Source organism: Eretmochelys imbricata, chromosome 19 (assembly GCF_965152235.1).
Source record: "Eretmochelys imbricata isolate rEreImb1 chromosome 19, rEreImb1.hap1, whole genome shotgun sequence".
In the NCBI taxonomy this organism is placed as follows: domain Eukaryota; kingdom Metazoa; phylum Chordata; order Testudines; family Cheloniidae; genus Eretmochelys; species Eretmochelys imbricata.
In genome coordinates, this window is record NC_135590.1 from 1526575 (window position 1) to 1533021 (window position 6447).

Here is a 6447-nt window from a genome sequence, read left to right on the forward strand (position 1 = left end):
TTTCAACAGATGTCTGGGTAGTTAAAGTCCCCCATTACTACCAAGTCTTGCATTTTGGATATTTCTGTTATTTGTTCTAGAAATGCCTCATCCACCTCCTCTTCCTAATTTGGTGGTCTATAGTAGACCTCCTACCATGACATCACCCATATTTTTTACCTCTTTTATCTTTACCCAGAGACTTTCAACTGGTCTGCCTCTGGCCTCCTTCTGGACCTCAGAATAAGTATATATATTCTTGATGTATACTGCCAACACCCCCTCCTTTTTTGTCCTTCCTGAACAAGCAATTCCCATCTGTACCAATATGCCAGTCATAAGATTTATTCCACCACATCTCTGTGATGCCAATTCAGTCATAATTTAGGCTATGTACTAATACTTCCAGTTCTTCCTGTTTATTCCCCATACTCCTTACACATGTAATTATGGCAATGAGTCATCCTGCTGCCATCACATGGCCACATTCATTGGGGGGTGTTTACAGCAATCAAACCATAACAGAAGGTGTTGAGCAAAATTCAAAATGACTAAACATCAACAAAGGTCAGACCGGCCTTGTCAATGAAACTAAAGGCATTTGACAGGTATGACAGCCTGGCATGATGCCCTGACCTGCCCCTCCTGGTCTGGGAGCTATGGTGGGAAACACACCACTCTACTTATTTGAGAAACAACAGAGTGAGTTAAAAAAACAAAGTCAGTATGTATCAGTATTGAAATGAATAAACTCGTGGGCTGCAGGGCAACAAATGGAAATGGCTGAATCATATATAATTAGATACATCAGCCCAGTAACCTTAGATGCTGGAATTCTTCCTGCCAGACCAAATTTGAGGATGATTCCTTCCACAGCTGCAGAGATACTGCAGGCCAAATACTGCCTATGTGGTATTTAGTCAACTTAGGTGGAATGCCCAAATAGTCAGTTCAGCTTGACTCTGCTAAGACTTCTGAAAAATCCTGGAATCCTTACAAATAACTAACATTGCTTTATTTGAAAGAACAGAAAATGGTAGTTTCAGAAAAGTAGTTAATGTCATGGAAAACTAGATAGATGATACTAAGGCCAGCTGGGACAATCATGATCATCCAGTCTGGCCTCCTGCATAACACAGGCCAAAGAACTCCCCCAAAAGAATTCCCAGAGCATATTTTATAGGAAAATATCCAATCTTAATCTAAAAATTATCAGTGACGGAGAATCCACCACAATCCTTGGTAAATTATTCCAATGTTTAATTCCTCTTATCATCAAAAATTTACACCTAATTTCCAGTCTGAATGGGTCTACCTTTAACTTCCAGCCATTGGATCATGTTATGCCTTTCTCTACTAAAGTGCCCATTATTAAATATTTGTTCCTCTTGTAGACACTTACAGACTGTAATCCAGTCACCCCTTTAACCTTCTATTTGTTTAGATAAATAGATTGAGCTCCATGAGTCTATCACTGTAAGGCAGGTTTTCTTATCCTTTATCACTCTCATGGCTCTTCTCTGAAACCTCTCCAATTTATCAACATCCTTCTTTTTCACAAAACGCATAGTCAACCTGTGGAACTCCTTGCCAGAGGATGTTGGGAAGGTCAAGACTATAACAAAGTTCAAAAAAGAACTAAATAAATTCATGGAGGATAGGACCATCAATGGCCAGAAGCTGGGAATGGGTGACAGAGGATGGATCACTTTATGATTACCTGTTCTGTTCATTCCCTCTGGGGCACCTGGCATTGGCCACTGTTGGAAGAGAGGATACTGGGCCAGACGGACCTTTGATCTGACCCAGTATGGCCATTCTTATGTTCTTGAATTAAGAATACCAGAATTAAACACAGTATTCCTGCAGGAGTTGCACCAGTCCCAAATACAGAGGTAAAATAACTTCTCTGTTCCTACCCGAGATTCCCTTGTTTATGCATCCTAGGATCACACTCGCTCTTTTAGCCACAGCATCACATTGGGAGCTCATGTTCAGCTGGTTATCCACCAAGACCCCCAAAACTTTTTCAATCACTACTTCCCAGGACAGAGTTCCCCATCTTGTAAGTATGGCAGACTGTAATGGGGTTCACTCACCACTCTTGCGCCTCCTGCCAGCTGTCATGGGAATTAGATCTTCAGGTGGTGCCTCGCCGCCATCACTCCTGATCTAGGACCCGCGTCTCTCCAAGGACCGCAGCATCCTCTTCAGCGACACAGCTCTCCGGCCATGCCACACACTGTGCTCTCCCCTTCTGGGGGACCAGCAGTCCACTGTTCACAGCCACTTCCCTTAGTGGCTACTGCAGAAAATTTTCTGGCCACTTCCTCGTGGCCCCAGCATCCTCTTTGCCCTTGCCTCAGGGCCTCAGCCTGCAAACCTCAGCAGTGAGCCAGGAGCGGTCTCTAACTCCCCTGGTTCCTGCTAGCAGCACTGCTCTGTCCAGAGTGCTGGCAGTTCTCTCAACCTTCCAGAGACACAGATCTTCCTCCCTGGACTCCAAGCAGAGAACTCCTCTCTGCTCTGCAGCTCCCTTTTTATATGGGAATGCTTGACTCTGATTAGCTCCTCCCTTCAGCCCTTCTTTGATTGGCTGCCTCCTATGCAGCCTACCTAGGGCTCTATTAATCCCTTAGAGCCCAGTGTGGGGCAGGCGCCCCATCACACTGACATTCTTGATCCTAAATGTATGCATTTATATTTAGCTGTATTAAAATGCATACTGTTCGCTTGCACCCAGTTTACCAAGCAATCCAGACCACTCTGAATCAGTGACCTGTCCTCTTCATTATTTACCACTCCCCTAATTTTTGTGTCATCTGCAAATTTAATTAGTGATTATTTTATTATTTCTTCTAGATCATTGATAAAAATATTAAATAATGTAGGGCCAAGAACCGATCCCTGCGGGAGACCCCACTGGAAATAGACCAGCTTGATGACAATTCTCCATTTATAGTTACATTTTGAGACCTATCAGTTAGCCAGTTTTTAATCCATTTAATGTGTGCCATGTTAATTTTACATCTAATTTTGTAATCAAAATGTTGTGCGGTACCAAGTCAAACACCTTACAGAAGTCTTAGTTTATGACATCAACTATTTTACCTTTATCAACCAAACTTGTAATCTCATCAAAAAAATATTACATTGGCTTGACAGGATCTATTTTCCAAAACCCATGCTGATTTGCATTAATGACATTAACCTCTTTTAATTCTTTATTAATTGAGTCCCATATCAACCACTCCATTATGTTGTCTGGGATCAATATCAAGTTGAGAGGTCTATAATTAATCAGCTCTCCCGTTTACCCTTTTTAAAAATTGGCACAATATTAGCTTTCTTCCAACCTTCTGGAACCTCCCCAATGCTCCAAGATTGATCGAAAATCAATGCTAATGGTCCAATGCACTCCTCAGCCAGATTTTTAAAATTCTTGGATGCACGTTATCTGGACCTGCTGATTTAAAAATGTCTAAAGATGTTTAAAGATGTTGCACTTTGAAGATGAAAGGAGGAACGCACATTAATGTCAATAAACTCCCTGTATTTCACCCTTTGCTGCCCAGTGGAAGAATAAATGCATGCAGCCCACTCAGTACATCTGGATTTGAACGACAGGACTTCCCATTCTCAAGCCTGGGGGGATCAGCATTGTCGCCTGTATGCCAACTCCTTTGAAAGGCAGAAATTCCCCCAACAAACCAATCCAGATGCCCGCAGGATCCAGCATGCATTTATAACAGGATTCTCCTTAACATACACTACATTTATGAAACCGACTTTTTCTGTTCTTTCAAAGAAAGGAACATTAATTTTCTGGAAGCAGTCCAAGATTTTTAGTTAACAATAAAAAGAGTGTTTTCCGAAGGAAAAGGGAGGGAAAAGGGGAGGGGTGGGGGAGGAAGGCAAGTATTACTCAACTATTTAGTCTAAGAATTTGAAAATCAAAAGGATCATTTGACAGATTGATATCAACTCTAATAGAAAACACACCAGTCCTAGGAAAACTCTTCCGCATAAGCCTTAAGTCTGATAGCTTAAAAATTATCTACAATTTGGACTTAATTTTTTTAATTCCCACATCAGTGTGTATTTTGTAAATGCTTAAGGCACATATAATTCTGCTAAGAGAAAACCAGAAATTCTAGGCTTATCCAAAACAGACTGAAAATTAGAGGCTATTAATATCATCTTACAAATCATTCCGGAGCACTTCAAATATTAAAAGTACCTCAGACCACAGGGACTATACAATATCAAAAAGCAAAATGCTGCAAGTCATAAAAAACCCAGTCTCATTTTTAGAGTGTCTTAGCAGAAATAAAAAGAATTCTAAAACCAATAAAGTATACTTCCCACTCCAGTGCTAACAAGAAGTATTTGGAAGTGAGGAGCTAGAACCTCAGCTAGATCTTGATCCTGGAAAGGGTAGTTTCTCTGAGGTTATGCCAATTTACAGTAGGTGAGGATCTTGTCCAATGTCTATTAAAATCTGGCAGTGACATGAATATGTATATACATACACACATACAGGGATGTTAGATATACAATTCACCCCAACTTGTTTTCTTGCATTTGTTTGCCATGTCCATGCAATTCTTAACATGACTGCTTAAAACACGTTTCAATCTTATCAATTCTATTCCTAAAAATCATTGCCCACAACCCCACACTAACAAGCCAGTGAACCCATGAGCATCACTGCTATAACAACAAGGTGGTGCCACCATGACCAACACTACAATACCAAACCAGTGCATCCATGGGCATCCCTACAACAATAAACTGGTGCCTCTGTGCCCCATGCTACCATAATAAACCAGCATGCAGTCTGCATGGAGGCATTTCAGGATGTGAATAGATTTCACACTCAGACTAAGGATTCTTATTATTTTTCTGTGGGTAAAACAAAAATTTAAAAACAATGAAAATTCCATTGGCAGTGTCCTTGAAAATTCAGCTCTCCATTCCTCTTGGATGACTGTGGCACCCGCTTTTTAGGCCAGGGAAGGACGGCCCTGCTTAGTCTATCCAGTAGGTAAAGTATTGCCTCCAGCCCTGCTGTGGGGAGGTCACTCCCTGAATGGCTTTCTGTGAGAGATATGGTTGCCAACCCTCCCAGATTGGCCGGTAGTCTACCAGAATCGGCATCAATCTCCTGGTGGCTACTGAAATCACCAATCCGGGAGATTTGAATAGGCGGCTAAAAATCCGGTCGGGGTGCAGTGGGGCTAAGGCAGGCTCCCTACCTGCTCTGACTCTGCGTGGCGCCTGGAAGCAACCGGAGTGTTTGGCTAGGCACAGGGGCAGCCAGGGGGTCTCTGTGTACTTCCCCCGACCCGAGTGCCGGCTCCTCAGCTCCCATTGGCCGGGAACCAATGGGCGGTGCCTGCAGGCAGGGGCAGCATGCAGAGCTGCCTGACTGCCCCTGAGCCTAGGAGCCGGACATGCTGGTCGCTTCCAGGAGCCGCCCGAGATAAGCACCTCTCACCCTCTCCCGCACCCCAGCCCTGAGCCCCATCCTGCACCCAAACCCCGTCCCACAGCCTGCACCCCAACCACCTGCCCCAGCCTAGAGCCCCCTCCAATACTCTGAACCCCTCGTCCCCACCCCCCAGCTCAGAGCCCACACCCCCTTCCGCACTCCAACCCCCTACCCCAGCCTGGTGAAAGCGAGTGAAGTGGGGGAGACCGAATGACAGAGGGAGGGGGGATGGAGTGAGCGGCGGGGAGCCTCGGAGAAGGGTAATTCACTGAAACTTCCGCTCAGTGTGCAGTTACAGTAAAAAAAAGCTAGGAGACTGTTAGGAACTATTAGGAAAATAGATGATAAAACAGAAAATACCATAATGCTACTATACAAATCCATGGTGCGCCCACACCTGGAATACCGTGTGCAGCTCTGGCTGCCCCAGCTCACAAAAGCTTTACTAGGATGGGAACAGGTATGAGGAGGGGTATGGAACAGCTTCCGTATGAGAAGCGGCTGGGCCCGGGTCTACCCTACACGCTTCCTTTGGGGGAGCGACGTCGCGCAGGGCTGTGAAACGTCCATACTCCCAAGCGATGCAGTTACGCCGACCGTAACCCACCGTGCAGACAGCGCTGTACCCGCGCTGCGAGGCGCCCAGCTCGGAGCATCTTCATCAAGGCGGCACCGCTGCACGCAGCGCCTGTAGTGTAGACCTGCCCCGGGACTCTCGTGACGTCACGGCACACGTGACTCTGGCCCAGGGTGATGTTATGGCCCTGGATCACCCTGGCCCGTGGTGACGTCACAGCACACGTGACTCTGGCCCAGGGTGATGTCATGGCCCTGGATCACCCTGGCCCGTGGTGACGTCACGGCACATGTGACTCTGGCCCAGGTGATGTCATGGCCCTGGATCACCCTGGCCCATGGTGACGTCACGGCACATGTGACTCTGGCCCAGGTGATGTCATGGCCCTGTGTGACTC